A 16,949-nucleotide genomic window follows, 5' to 3' on the forward strand; every position below is an offset into this window, starting at 1 on the left:
TGAAACAGTTAGCTTATTGCCAACATTAAAACACCCAATGTCCTTATAACCATTACATCATCCAAACGAGTGTTGTAATGTTGTACTGAATTTCATAACAACACTCCTATTTTTTTTTCAATCCCTTCATGCTCAAAGAGTTTTAACAGGCAGCCACATTCATATTGCTCGATGCGTGGTATCTGTATGAATTTCAAAAAAAGAACATTTTCGTTTACGCGCGTTCCACACCAACAGAACGTCGCGCACCGTAAAAAAAATTACATTATTCGAATCCCTGACATTTTTCTTCGATAGTTTTATTGTTCTGTTTACAAAAAATGAGCGATTCATTTTAAACGCTGCAAGAGAACATAATATTCAAGTGAATTTTAATTATTGCACTATACAAAATGTAAATTACTACTAAAATAAATAATTGGTTCATTAATACTTAGTTTATTTGTATATAATCAGTAATGGATGGTTACTACTAGGACTGGCTGTTTTAATGTTAGCAGTACACTCGGCTCCTCCTCGTATGATAAACCCACATTCGTGTTTTAATACTCCTTATTACACAACAGTTGCATAAATAACTATTATAATATAATGTAATTGAAGAAACGAGTATTTATTGCTTTCATGTCATTTAGTATTTCGTAAGAAGTAAATATAATTATAGAATTTGGTTATCACAAGTATATAACGAACGCTAACTGACATTTATATTATTGTCTTAGTTAAATACCTAATGATAGCTATTAGGATTCTTGCTAGATCTTTGAAGAATTATATTTAAACGTCTTATGTCTTTCGAAGAATTACATTAAAATCTTAACAATGAAATTAACTATTTTAATATATCAAATTCATTAACCGATTTCAAAAAGGAGGAGGTTATCAATTCGATCGGTATTTTTTTTATGTATGTACACCGATTACTCTGAGATTTATGATCCGATTTACGTAATTTTCTTTAGTCCGATGCAGAATAGATGCCATTTGGTGCCATAACAATTTTAGATAGTTTCGCCCAATAGTTTTCATTAAATGAAAATTTTAGTTTACCTCGATGATATAATTGTTTTTTATATACGGTTTTCTTAGGAGTTTTCATTCAGGTTGATTATATATTATAATAATTAAATGACACTAAAATGTAAAAAATAAAAAAACTACGTTTAAAAAAACCGACTTCAAAAACTAAAAAATTAATTTAATACACCTTTACCTTTAATATTAATAAAATACTATTATATTAAATTATATACATATTAATTATTTCCTGACACGCTAACTTTAACTGGCCACGCTATATTACTTCCATACTACTCCTGTAGAATACTACAGCCTAGCTAAACTCTCTAAGAAAAAAGCGATTCACTCGATTGTATGAAACGTGCAGTCATTGGTAGATTGAGAGATGACGGCTATAATCTTGTAAAAAATTGAGATCCACTACGCTTAAAGCAACCGTTCGCTTTCAAACTTAACCGGTTTATTCTTTGTCGCCAATCGCCATACTGTAATTAGAATTATTTCAAACTTATGTCAAATCACTGCACGTTTCATACTAAACTAAATTTCGATTTTAAATTAGGCAGTCCCGCTTCTTATTACGTAGTATTTACATCCTCTTTGGAATACGATACGTCACTTTTCTTTTCTCATTTAATCGTCCATTATTGGCAGGTTAAATATAGGCGTCAGTGTCAACTGTCCAATCATGTCAAACACCTAAAGCAATCACCCGCCACAGTAGAGAAAAATGAATAGTATGAACAATTAAATCTGAACAATAATCTTTATATAATATATTCCTCTGTTGTAACTGAACACCTCGTAAATGGCTGGACCGATTTTAATGAAACTTTCTGTGTGTCTTCAGGTGGATTCCAGAATGGTTTAGATTCAAAATTGAACTACCTCCTAAACGGCCGGACCGATTTTGATGATTTTTTGTGTGTTCCAGTGAATTTGAGATTGGTGTGTGTCTTCAGGTGGATTCGAGAATGGTTAAGATTCACAATTGAACTACCTCCTAAACGGCTGTACCGATTTTTCAAATCTAAGACGTGTGTACAGGAGAACGTCTGTTGGGTCCACTAGTATATATATATCTACTTACTAGCTGCCCCGACAGACGTTTTTCTGTCGATACTAAAAAAATACTGTTTTATATAGGAATACGCCACTAATATTTCAAAATATCAAGAATTATTTCTTAAAAAATGCTCCCTGTTGTTATAATGAAATTGTTTCACAGCAGAATTGTCAAACGGTGCTTCACTAATTTCTATCATAGAAAATATGTCCATACAAAAAAAAAATTGAAAATACAAATAATTATGGATCCCGAATCGAAATAAAAACTGTCCTATCTCTCAAGTTGGACCAAACTGCACTCCATGAAGTAGTTCCCATTAAAATCCGTTCATTAGTTTAGGAGTCCATCGCGGACAAACAACAAGTCATTAACAATTTGCATGATTTTATCAATCTATCTTATCTTTATATAATATCTTTTTTGGATAAAAACCTTTTTTTTTATCGAAGAACAGGAGACAAGGAGACAACAAAAGAACAACAGGAGGCATACATACGGGTCATTTGATGATGGTTTGAGATTACCAAGGCCCATACTCCCTTGTAGCATCAGAGGAATCGCAAATACTAACGGTCGATCATATGAATAGTCGAAAAAACGTTCATATGAATCCGAAAACACATTGGTAAGATTTTTATGGAAAAGAAGGAGCGTTGATCACAGCCACTCTAGAACACCAGAGTTATCACAGAAGGTTTGCCGGCCTTTAAAATGTAAATTTCATATTCATTATAAATTATGTATTTTTCATACCCCTAAATAATAAGACCTACCCCTAAATATATTTTTTAAATTTTATGACAATTTTATTTATATTTGTTTTATTATGATTCAGCATTAAAAAATACATACAACTTCAAATTTTCACCCGTCTACGATCAACACCTATTTTTGTATTGTATTTTTATATAATTCTGTTCCATCCACAGATCAATCGAATATAATAATTATTGTAGTACGATATATTTAGTAGATCTGAGAATTGGTCGTCATCTATTTTTTATACCCCAAAATTTTTTAGTATTGATTTTTTTTATTACTTTATATGACAATACAACGTTTGCTGGGTCAGCTAGTTTTACTATAATATTATATTTGCTATTTAAATATGGTTAAACACATATACGAAAACTTATTACATTTCTTTTATTATTGTTGTTGGGACCTGAATCAAATACAGTAATTTCCTCGTTTACCGTGCCACGTAAGTGAAAACATAATGAGGTTCCAACTAAATATTCCTCACCTAAAACACAAACAAAACTACAAGGAATGTTACAGTGGAATAAAAGTAAAATTATGAGAAATAACTGAATAATAAGATGATTAAAAGCAAATAATCAAAATTACTAAAATTGAAGACATTTTTAAAGTTTTGGAAAAGAAATAATTATCAGCAGTTGCATACAAGACTTTATCTACACCCAGAATATGAATCCTCCAAAAGATTCTGAAACAGCTTACTGCTGACATTAAAACAGACAGTCCTAGTAGTAACCTAATATTATCCATTACTGCTCATATACAAATAAACTAAGTATTAATGAAAGATTTATTTATTTAAGTAGTAATTTACATTTTGTATAGTGCAATTTTTAAAATTCACTTGAATATTATGTTCTTTTGCAGCGTTTAAAATATGGCGGTGTGCTGTCAATTTTGAATCGCTCATATTTTTAAAAAAAAAACTTTTTATTACGGCGCGCCACGTTCTGGTAGTGTGGAACGCGCGTAAACGAAAATGTTCTTTTTTTGAAATTAATACAGATACCACGTATCGAGCAATAAGAACGTGGCTGTCTGTTAAAACTCTTTGTGCATGAAGGGATCAAAAAAAACAAAGGAGTGTTGTTATGAAATTCAGTACAACATTACAACACTCGTTTGGATGATGTAATGGTTATTAGGACATTGGGTGTTATAATGTTGGCAATAAGCTAACTGTTTCAGAATATTTAATACAGGATTTAAAGCATGGGTGTAGATAAAAACTTTAACTAAACAAAAATATTCACCAGATCTCCGTAGTTTCGCCCTCACTCTCCGTTATTATTCAACTAAAGCCTTAAATTATGTGCATGTTACTTTATGTTGGCGCTATAGTCCTAAAAACTAACATTATTGAAAATTTACTTAAAATACTTCTACAAATACTACGGTTCCAATTTTTTGACATATTTATCTTCATTTTTTATCGAAATTATGGCAATCGCAATGGCAATTATCGAAAACACGATTACGAAATAAAATTTCGATAGATTTTTTTTTTAAATAGTCTTTTTCTATTTGAATTGTTTTAAATTGTCATAAAACTTTGATAGCTATCTACTCAAAACTTATTTTATTTGATAGTTTATTAGCATTTATAAATTTTCTTCGTTGGTTTTATCAATACGCTTTGTGACGCGACGCCTTGGTTGCATGCTCGCTCATACCAGCACCAGCAGACCCATCACCCAGCAGAACGCTCGTGACCACTGTCAAGGACGGTACTCTGTTTATTTCTCTCGGCCTGAGTCCTTGCGTAAGATTTTAGAAAACAAGTACAAAATGCAGCGTAATATTATAAAATAAAATGTACATAATATTATTTTCAATATTATTCCACGCGAGATTGTTGTATGTACTATGTTCTTTATGGAAGTTGGAAATCCAAGATGGCCGCCGTACAAATTTATGAATTCAACAATATGTATATCGTATCCCAGGTTCTCTAGGGTGCAGAGAACGAATTTGGGATTAATTTTGAAATCCAAGATGGTCGTATCACCGCTCTTCGACAACACTTCCCTTAAAGCCTCCCGTAGTATCGAAATACTGGGTCTCGAAATCTCGAGCGATTGCCAATTTCGAGGCCATCTGGAAGGCAAAGCCAAATTGGCTTCGAAGAAACTGGGCGTCATTAATAGAGCACGGCAATACTTCAAGCCGGCCCACATTCTAGCGCTCCGGAGTGTTCCGAAGAGCTGCTTAACCTGATTTCTGCCGCCGAATTCCACCTTCGCACGACACGCCACAAGTTAGGATATCATCCCCACCATCTGGATGTGTGGCGGTCCTCCACAGTACGGTTTTTAAGGAGCTTTCTTCCACGTACTACAAAGCTGTGGAATGAACTTCCTGCCGCGGTGTTTCCGGGACGATACGACATGGGTACCTTCAAAAAAAGCGCGTACACCTTCCTTAAAGGCCGGCAACGCTCTTGTGATTCCTCTGGTGTTGCAAGAGAATGTGGGCAGCGGTGATCACTTGACACCAGGGGTACGCTCGTTTGTCCTCCTATTCCATAAAAAAAAGAGAAGTGATAATATCATCTATTTTGCCTATGTTTTCTGAACGATATTATTCCAAAATAGACAATAATATAGTTGACGAGCGGGAGGCAACGGCTGCCGAGGAGATGGAAGCTGCTGTTTAGCGGGAACGTCAAGCAGCCATAGCTGAAGGAAGAGTAAAAGATGGTATTGCAGTAATAGATGGCTGTTGGAGTGCAAGATCCTATGGAAATAACTACAAAGCTCTATCTGGAGCTGCTGCAATAATTGGCAGAAAGTTTGAGGAGGTCAAAAAGAAATATTGCGTTATTTGCGCTCGTGCACAGAAAAAATATCACACCCTAAGAGCATGTATGTTATATAAAGTTAAAGTTTTGAGGGATCATCCACGGGAATGGAACCTAAAATTATCAGTGAAAGATTCAAACACTCAATTGCTATATCCAATATTATTTACGGGAGGATTACAGCTTATGCAGCTTATATATGCAAATGTTTTTCAAACCCCAATATAACTGTAGTTTTAATCGAATGCCGTAACCACATACTCCGTAATTTATGTAATAAAAATCGAAGGACGAGGAAGAATGAAGAAAGGAGGACCCATTTAAATTTAGAAAATTATTAAGTGCCCAAAAAGTGATAAGTATAAGTTGTTCAAAAAAATCTGAACAAAAGTGTGAAAATAAAAGGTAGTGAAATCAGAGAAACACTCACTTTAAAAAAAATAGATACCTAAATAAAATAAATTGTAGTGGCTTAAATAATGATTATGGAGTGAACTGTGCTGCCCCCATGACACAAGAAAATTTTGAGAGAATGAAAGAAGAATTCCTCAATAACCAAAAAATACTTACAACGGGTAGGGATCGTATTCAACATGAAACAAAATTACAAAGAGATTGTAGTGAGAGAGTGTAGAGTAAAAGAATAGAGCCAGCAATTAAAGATAACAAAATCCAGTAATATAAATACAATTAAAAAGAAGATAATTATAATGCCTACTACTCGGCTAAGTCGAGTCTTTTGTGGGGTGATGTATATGTATCTATGCTTTTACAACAAGAACCAAGAAAATGTTCAAAACAAATGTATTTAACGAAATTCAAAAGAATTATTGTTTAAAAATAATGATGTGGTAAGGGTTACTTTATCATATTAAATGACTTTCTTAATGATATCACAGATTGGGAATTTTAATTTAAATATTACATTGTAATCATATTTTTATGAAAAACAAGAATCCCGCTGAGTTTCCTTCGGCGGCCTATGACATTAAAGCCTGCCAAAGAACGCAAGCCTACAAGAAAGAATGTGTTTCCACATATAGTGCAACGATCATTTAATACCTCTCCATAAAATTAAAATTGACCATTTTGTTATAATAATAAACAGATTTTTTTTATTTATCGTATAATACTATACACCGACACTTTACATCATATTTTGGACGCCCAACTATAGGTCACGCGCTAACTTCCTCCAGAGCCAAGTTAGGTTACGTCTCTCCGAATTGAGGAATTCCAATTGGGATTCACTCATGGAGAACATATCCCCTTCACACCAGGCGTATTACAAAGTGGCGAAAGCCCTTCGTACTGACGCAATATTCCACACTCCGCCTTTGATACGCCCCGACGGCAGTACAGCTTTCGAGGACAGGGATAAAGCGGAGTGTTTTGCTGAAAGCATTGCTTCACAATGCTCACCCAGCACTTCTTCTTTCGAACCCCTCCACGTAGCGTCGGTGGAGAATGAGGTCAGCCGTCTGAACTCAATGCCTCTCACCGACGATCCCATTCCAACTTCTGTAGAGGAGGTTAAATCCATCATCCGTGGATTAAAACCTCGCAAAGCTCCAGGAGCCGACGGTATTTCCAACCTGGCGCTCAAACACTTCCCCGAGCAGGTGATCTTCTTTCTTGTCCTCCTCTTCAACGCCTGCCTCGACCACTGCTTCTTTCCAACCGCTTGGAAAGAGGCCATAGTTATAGGGATCCCTAAACCAGGAAAACCCCTCAATATCCCCTCCAACCATCGCCCCATCAGCCTCCTCAAGGCTATGGGGAAAGTCTTTGAACGGGTTATTCTGTTCCGTATGAGAAAGCATCTCTTTCCAACGGACGGCCCTCCCTTAATAATAAATCAACAATTCGGCTTTCGTGCTAAACACTCTTGTCCTCAGCAAGTCCACCGCATTGTAGAGTACATCTACAGCGGGTTCTATCCCAAACGTAAGAAGACAATCGCTGTCTTCTTCGACGTCGCCAAGGCTTTTGACAAAGTCTGGCACGAAGGCCTAATATATAAACTCCACGCTCTAGGCCTCCCATCCCGATTAGTCCGCATAGTAGCTTCTTATCTTCACAAACGTACCTTTCGTTTCAGACACGAAGGTGTCCTCTCCTCCCCTCGCCTGCTCACAGCTGGGGTACCACAGGGCTCAGTGCTCTCACCACTTCTATACATATCGTATACCAACGATATTCCCATCCCTAGAAATGGAGTCCAACTCTCTCTTTTCGCTGACGATACCGCTCTCTACGTCCAGTCCCAACAGATTTCTTCAGTCCTCTCCAGGCTCCAACGCTCAGTTAATGAGCTAGGTGACTGGTTTAGGAAATGGCGTATTGAGGTCAACCCGGATAAAAGCTCCGCAGTCCGTTTTGATTTTAAGCGCAGACGCTTCTGCCGGGATCGACCCATTCATCTATTAGGCTCCCCTATCCCCTTCAGGTCCACAACCAAGTACTTGGGTGTGACCCTCGACTCCCAACTCACCTTCAGGCCTCACGTCAAGAAGGTGACCGGAACCGCCCGCTTCTATCTGTACCGCCTAAACAGTATGTTAGGTAGGCACAGTAAAATGTCTTTTAGGAACAAGCGAACACTCTTCAAGGTTTGCATTCGACCGGTTTTGACTTACGCCGCTCCAGTTTTCGCTCATGCGAAACCCAATATTATAGACAAATTACAAACAGTTCAATCCATTTTCTGCCGTAAGACTGTCAATGCCCACTGGTGTGTTAGAAACGCAGACCTTCACCGGGACTTAGAGCTCCCCACCATCCAACAACACCTTAAGTGCTTGTCTGAAACTTTCTTTAAGTCCTCAGACAATCACCCAAATCCCTTGATTAAGGAGGCAGCGGATTATACCGCCTCCCCTCCTTCACGTCATCAAGTCAGGAGGCCCAGACACGCCCTCTCCGATCCCCCTAACAAACTCTCGTCTGACCTGGAACGCCTCTTGGCATCCGGGGACAATCAGACGCACTCACCTCTATTTTGTGATCATCCTTCTGATGTGACTAGTCCCAATTAGATAGCACCCTCTGTGCAATATCCCAGCGGAAACTCCATAGGGAGTGCCGCTTGCGCCTCTCTCTCCCCATGAGAAGGTCGCCTTCGATGTAGGCTTAGAGGGCACCTGCCCAAAGCCAACTGCAGGTGGTGTTTAGTGGGTAGGCACCTAGGTTTCACGTGAGTCCCACATAACCAACGCAGACTTAGGCTGCGTTGGTATGCATGAGCATTCACCACCTCCCTCCCGTCGTTATCCCGGAGGGTAGCCCATTCCCTTGCTTGAGTGCCTAACTCGTACGACCTGCTCCATCTCATTATGCAAGGGAAAATCCAGGGAAAGCGTCCACAGGGAAGAAGGCGTACTTCGTGGCTTAAGAATCTCCGGACATGGTTTAACCTTAGCACAGGATCCCTGTTCCGAGCTGCTTTGTCAAAGATAAAAATAGCCGACCTCCGGTAGGAGATGACACCTCAAGAAGAAGAAGCCTCACTCTTACTTTGTTATTCAGTGAGCTAGAAATTGCAGAAGTAGTAAATTCACTTAATAATACCAATGCTTGTGGGCTAGATGGAATTCGTACAAAGATCTTAAGGAAGTGCGGAATTGCTATCCGAAGTGTTTTGACTTATCTGGGGTCAATTTGTCCTTCGAAACAGATAAGATAGACAAATAGAGAAGACAGAGAGATAAATCAGATATATCTAATTACCATCCAATAACTCTTATCTCTCTATATCTCCACCTTTGCTAAAGTTTTCGAGAAATGTATGTACTTAAGACATGACATAGCATTTATCGCGGGCTTTGAGCGCGGCGACCGAATCAAGAACTCCACACACTCCGCCTACCAAGTAGCTCGGCCCAGCGTTTTTAAATTCTCAATATGTATGTATATATATATTCATTCTTCATTGTGTATATAATAGAAATCCTCAAACGAAGCACGTGTACTATTTAGTACCTACCTATAACCTATGTTTTTTGTGTATACATTAAGAGATTTTTACACCCGATAATAGGCCACAAATTGTTAATTTTTTTTAATATAGATATAACATTATATGTCAAAGAAACTGGACTGAGTGAAAACTTGAAATTGAATGAAAAAGAACAATGAAAAATTGAAAATTTTATTATTTTATCGATAGAAAAAAATCACAAAGTTGCATCTAATTTTCAACTAAAATTTATTTATGTTCAAAACTAAGCATATAACCGAGTCAATATTTTAATAAATAATACAAAATTATATAACCTAGTGACTGTATTAGCGGTTTAAAAAAATATTATATATTTTACGAGTTAATAAAATAAAACTATTCCGGCACTTTCTTAAAACGCGTAGAACACTCTCGTTCTGTTTCACCTCGCATATGTGACGGTCCTGCTTTGTTTCATCAATCAGTTGTGATCGCTCCGTTGAGACGAGAGGACTGTGATTCTGTACTGTGTGCTCCGGCCCGAGAAAATACTTTGATAAAATTATGGCAAACAAAAAAATAAAAGGAAAATCTCTAAAAGAGAACATAAGAAGTTAAAACTACAACTCATGACTAATTGTCGAAGGTTTGTATTTATAATTTTTTATGTTTTGTGTTGTCATAAACGCTGTAGTAATGGTGGCGCGTGTATTATTAATTACTATATGCAAAATTAATCGATACTTTGACGATTCGTATGTTGATCGGAGAGATTTTGTTCATACTTTTTAGATGATAGATAATTTGTAAGATGATGCGAATGTATCGTATTATATGTACTTAATGAGGCAGGAGGGCCTACATCAGAACTCATCTTGTGTGATGTATGTGGGTGGGCAGGTGGGTGTGAGCAGAAAAATCACAAGTCCTTGTTACAATCACAGTTGTTTAATCAGCACAGGGTTTAATAATCAAAATACACATTCAAATTAACAATGTACAGTCTAAGCAACACAAAAACCCACTTAATCTTAACACTAGATTAAACTATCACTCGGATACAAAGCGATTTGTCACAAGTGTGGTGTGCGGGCACCGTCTCGAACAAAAAGTGAAGTCAAGATGTCCGCCCGCACTGCCATCGACTATGACGCTTCGCTAGGCTGACTTTTACAGCTAAAAGTCAACCTGACGTCCAACGCCGTCACGGCCGGACTGACACTCGACCGTCCTCGGGCGATTTTCTGAAACAATGAGTTGCAATCGTACATAGGCCGTTCGGCATCCTGACCCACGACTAATTACAATTATCACAATGCGCTATGATACTTAAGACTTAAGGTGAGTGTGTCGCAACAATTAAGCCGGATGACATAGCCTCGTCACTAAACAGCATGTAGGTTAACAATTGGTACTATTAGACAAAACAAACCTTTGGTGGATGTGACCCGGACGACAATATTCGTCTTACCATAATCTGCAAAATATCCAGAACAAGTTAGCCAACTTAAAGGGCTCTGACTCGGACGACATATTTCGTCTCATAGAACGAAAGCACAAAGACAAGTCAATATGATACTGACTCGGACGACATATTTCGTCAATTTGGCAGGAAAGAGATTCTTACAGGTCGCTCCCCTTACCTACGACTATGAATTGTCTTGTTCTGTATGAATTTCAGTTTCGTGCAACATTTCCCAAGTCTCAGAATCTGAGCATGCACTGAGAGTGTCCGAGCCTGCTGTGAGCGTCCTCGAATCGGCGGAAACAGTGTTTGAGCATACGGTCAAGGCGTCAGAGTCACCCTTGTCATGATTTGAATTACTTACACTTTCTCCATCTTCCGACGCCGTCTCGGCCTCTTCACAATTTAAAAGACTAGTAGCTATCTCGGTCAAACCGATATTATGTCTTGTCTAATTGTTTCATCCTCTGTTGTCCAAATTATTTTAGAATTATTGTTAGCTAATAGGCAGAGAGCGGTGCCATCTTAAGCGAAAAGTTATTGACAAACTGCCTAAAGTAGGACGCTAAACCCAAAAATTGTCTGAGCTGAGTGATGGTCTGTGGTGTTAGGGAACTAGTCAACGCGGTTATTTTCGGGGGTTAGGCCTGATTTCACCCTCCGATATTTCATATCCCAAAAACTGGATCTTCTTCTTTAGAAAGGCACATTTTATCATATTGAACGAAAATCCAGCATCACTAAGAGTTTTTAGTGCTACGCGTAACCGTTACAGTCCCTGCTCTACATTATTTGCGGGGATAACCAGGTCATCCATGTAGCAGAATGCGTAAGAGTGCGCTAGGTCACCTAGAGCCGTATTAATAACTCTTTGATACACAGAGAGCGTTTCCTAACCCAAAGGGCATGGCAGTAAACTCATAATGAGCGTCCGGGGTAATAAATGCGGTTTTCTCTATCGAATTCGACTCTACATTTATAGGAACTTGATGAAATCCACTAGCCATGTCAAGACACATTTAAAATCGCGCGCCTGATAACCTTTGAACTTGATCACCGATTAAAGGTAAGGGGTACCGGTCGGGAACCGTGTTAGAGCTTAACTCTCGGTAATCTACGCACATTCGGTCTGTGCCATCGCGCTTCTTTACCAAGAGTATTGGGCTAGAGAAGGGCGATTTGCTTGGTCTAATAACTCCAGCAGATAATAGTTCACTTTTTTTTTAATTTTATTTATTTATGGAATAGGAGGACAAACGAGCGTACGGGTCATCTGGTGTTAAGTGATCACCGCCGCCCACATTATCTTGCAACACCAGAGGAATCACAAGAGCGTTGCCGGCCTTTAAGGAAGGTGTACGCGCTTTTTTTGAAGGTACCCATGTCGTATCGTCCCGGAAACACCGCACAAGGAAGCTCATTCTACAGCTTTGTAGTACGTGGAAGAAAGCTCCTTGAAAACCGCACTGTGGAGGACCGCCACACATCCAGATGGTGGGGATGATATCTTAACTTGTGGCGTGTTGTGCGAAGGTGGAATTCGGCGGCAGGAATCAGGTTGAACAGCTCTTCGGAACACTCCCCGTGATAAATGCGGTAGAAGACACACAATGAAGCGACGTCTCTACGCAACGCCAAGTGATCTAGCCGTTCACAGAGCACTGGGTGCTGCTCTGCGTTGGACGCGGTCAAATGGATCGAGCTGATACTGGGGTGCGCCAGACCAGAGATATACGCGTATATAAGAGCAATACTCCATATGTAGCCCGACCTGCGCTTTGAAGAGCGCTAGAATGTGGGCCGGCTTGAAGTATTGCCGTGCTCTATTGATGACGCCCAGCTTCTTCGAAGCCAATTTCACTACACTTATTATACCTCGCTCTTCAGGGCCCAAGTGATAAGGCTGCCGTTGTACAATTTTGCTAGGATCTACTAAATTAATTTCTAATTCACCCGTCTTTACTCTACTAGTAGGCGTGCCTTCAACAAATGAGTTCTTAAAGCAGCTAAGAAGTTCTATGAGTCGTGGTTTAAGGTCAACAGGTATATCGGTATCTACATCATGAAAGTCAGTCACCGCGTTACCAACGTTGCAAATATTAACTAAAGAGGGCTTCTCAACTATAGTAAGTTTATCACTTGATATGTGCACTGACAACCCTAAGGCCAACAAATCAAAATATCGTTATTTAGGTAATCATCAGGTATAATGTGAAATAAAATCTGTACGTCAGGACCACTAAGAGTGACCCTAGATGAAATTTGTGAGTCACACAATACACTTGATTTTCCTACACCAGTCAAAGTAACAATTGCACGTTGCAATGTACCAACAATCTTACGAGAGACGCTTTCTTTAATTAAGGAACAATCAGTACCGGAATCAAAACAAAATGGGAACTGCTCACCAAAGTGCGTTATTATCCCGGTGACAGGTTTCATACCACACACTTCCACTCGTTTCACAACGCTGGGTACGGCGGCGGGCTGTGCGCTGCTGCTCGCAACTGGCCATGTTTTTGAACACCGCGATGCCACATGACCCTTAACGCCACACTTGTAACAGGTCACAGAGGCCGCCCGCGTAGCAAAGGCGGTGTTGGGGCGTTCAGAGGTCGGAGTTGTTTGCTGCTTGTCATGCGATCGACTGAAATATTCAATAGATTTATGGCCGAATTTTCCACAAGCGTAACATTTTGTTGAAACAGAACTTAACATAGGGCGTTTATTATCTTGCGTAGTGCGTGCGGTATTTGAAATCTCTTGGTAACTCCGCTTGCGATAAGAAAAAGCCATTCGTTCACGTTGCATTTTAGAGCGGGTAGTTATTTCTTCAGCAAAAATATTGCGTTGAAACCTTGGCTCGATTTGCCCCATGTGTGCAAGCATTATGGATACCACCATTTCTTCCTTGCCTAAATTACTCCAACGTGACATGAGTAAAGTAAATAAACGGCTTGCATATGCAGCAAGACATTCACCTTCTTGCGGTTTACCAGTAAGCATCTTTAATATCGTCGCTGCACATGTTTCTAACGTATCAAAACGAGAGAGAAAAATTTCCTTAAATTCTACCCACACCATATTAGGAAAAGCTATCTGAGAAAACCACGTTGCGGCCGAGCCTTTCATGGCCTTACTAATTATGAGAATTAATTTACTTCCTGTATACCACGATCCTATAAGCAGATGTCTGCCGTTGCCAGCCAAACCCGGGCGCTGACGCCCGGACACTGATGCAGACACTGATGTCTGCATCTTCCTGTTGAAATTTGGGCAGCGTGATGCTCTTATCCTCGGTATTCCATGGGTTGGTTAGCGCCTCCACGAGTAGCCTCATGCTGGTTTGTTGGGCTTCGAATAACGCGCTCCATCTGTCATTTGCCGCTGTCTGTTCGTTCACTTTTTGTGCCAGCACCGATCCCTCTTCTGATAAAGAGGCATGAGGGCCTGCATCAGAACTCATCTTGTGTGATGTATGTGGGTAGGTAAGCAGGCAGGTGGGTGTGAGCAGAAAAATCACAAGTCCTTGTTGCAATCACAGTTGTTTAATCAGCACAGGGTTTAATAATCGAAATACACATTCAAATTAACGATGTACAGTCTAAGCAACACGGAAACCAACTTAATCTTAACACTAGATTAAACTATCACTCGGATGCAAAGCGATTCGTCACAAGAGTGGTGTGCGGGCACCGTCTCGAACAAAAAGTGAAGTCAAGATGTCCGACGGCACTGCCATCGACAAGACGCTTCGCTAGGCTGACTTTTACAGCTAAAAGTCAACCTGACGTCCAACGTTGGCGGATGCGCCGTCATACTTATGATTTTATCTTACAAACCTTTTATTTACAATTATTTTGTATTTCAGAGCGGTTTTAGCTCGTAATAACAAACAAGCTGATGAATATGATCCGGTTGAAGCACTACGCAGAAATGTTTCATCAACTTTGTAAGTTATTGCATTTTTTATGTTGAAAAATGATAAAAACTTTTTTTTTCAAATTTACAATTAAAAAAAATATGGTATTCGAGTTTCTTTTTTTTTCAAATTTACAAATAATCCCAGTTTTATGAGTAACTTGTGAAATGCAAAATGTGCCTTAAGAAATATAAAACAAAGCTCAAGGCAAGCATCATCTGGTATATACAAATCATTTTTTTATTTGTTACTTGTCAAAATTCTTTTGTGGAATGATGATTATATTTTCAGTCTAGCACCCGGTGAATATAACAGGCCAGTCAGTATTTTAATGGATGAATATGCGGAAGAACAATCTTTTCCGATAATCTACGGCGGTCAGTTTCGAACATACAGAGATGGTGTTACTGTTACTCCATTCATGCAAGCTACCAGCAAACTTCGGCGTACTATTAATAAATAGGTGTGCTTCTGACCCACAACACCTTTTATACATCGCTGCTAAAATCATGAGGTTGCGAGTAACGGCTGTTCCCAATATACTATCTACAGATAGAGATAAATTACTACCTTCTACTGTCAGTTAGCTGTCAATAATCTGAAGTTGTCCCGATATACCCAATAAGTCATTCTTATCTCCTAATGTTGGGCCGCGTGAATTGCAATATCCATACAAACTTCTATCGCTGGTATACTATACGCTATACGACTTCCCATCGACAGACAGCGTGTACGGATAAGGTGAGATACCGTCGATAAGTTTATTCGGACAGAAAAGTCAACCATAGTTACGACTTTTATTTCAAGTAGGCCACAACCGGAGATAGACTGAATATTGTAAACGGTCGTTAGTGGATGTGTCAACGTTGCGTTTAAGCATGTTGGAAAAGGTACCTACTTCAATTGGCAAAGTCTTAATAGTCACAAATACGATTTACAAGATTCAGTTACGAGACAAACAAATGTTTTACTTCTTACCGAAACTTGCATGGCGCATGGTAATCCGATTGAAATACCTAATTTCAATTGTATTGCTCAATTCAAACGAGATACTGTTCCAAAAGGTGGTGTAGCTATTTACCAAAATAATAAAAATGTTACTAATATTTGTTATTAAAAAAAATATTTGCATTTTTGTGAGCGCGAAACGTAATAATAGTCAAAGAAGTTTATCTTCACTAACATCAAAAAGGTACGACTGTAAACGTCATTATGTTTTGCTTTTATCTCAATGTAATTTTGCAGTTATAAACCTATTTTGCCCTGTACTTTCCCCGGGGCGTAAAAAGAATAGGGGAGTCCCAGGCCCATAGGTGTCGTAAGAGGCGACTAAGGGCTTTTTAGAAGTGGGAGAGAGTGACGCTGCCGTCTTTTGACGTCAGTACAATCGGGCCAGACTCGTCCGGGTTAATTACCACACTCGCACAGAATACCGGCGTGAAGTAGCGGCCGAGTGCCGCTATGTTTCGCATAGGTTAGTGTCTAGGACCGGTGGCCATTGGCAGTGGTATGGTCTGTCCCAATTGGTTGAGTCGCCAACGCGACTCCCGGATGTGGATGGCCACATGCCGTCCTTATTGGATCTTCTGCTGACTACGCATCCCGATGGTTACCAGGTCTATGTCGACGCCCCTCTCGGAACGTCCGACCATTGCCTGGTCAGGAGTGTAGTGCCTATCCGACGCCAACGTCGCAGACCACCAGCGACCCGCCGCGTTTGGCACTACAAGTCAGCAGATTGGGATAGGATGCGTTCCTTTTTTGCATCCTACCCTTGGGGCAAGTTTTGTTTCCCTTCGGATGATCCTAGTGCCTGCGCCGTTGCAGTAGCCGATGTGATACTGCAGGGCATGGATATTTTTATAACAAGCTCTGTAGTACCGATCGGTGGCAGAACACAGCCCTGGTTCGATGCTTCAGTTAATGCAGGATCCTAACTGCATAGTTCTTAAGAGGAAATACAACCGTGCC

The sequence above is a fragment of the Leptidea sinapis genome, chromosome 19, assembly GCF_905404315.1.
Source record: "Leptidea sinapis chromosome 19, ilLepSina1.1, whole genome shotgun sequence".
NCBI lineage: Eukaryota > Metazoa > Arthropoda > Insecta > Lepidoptera > Pieridae > Leptidea > Leptidea sinapis.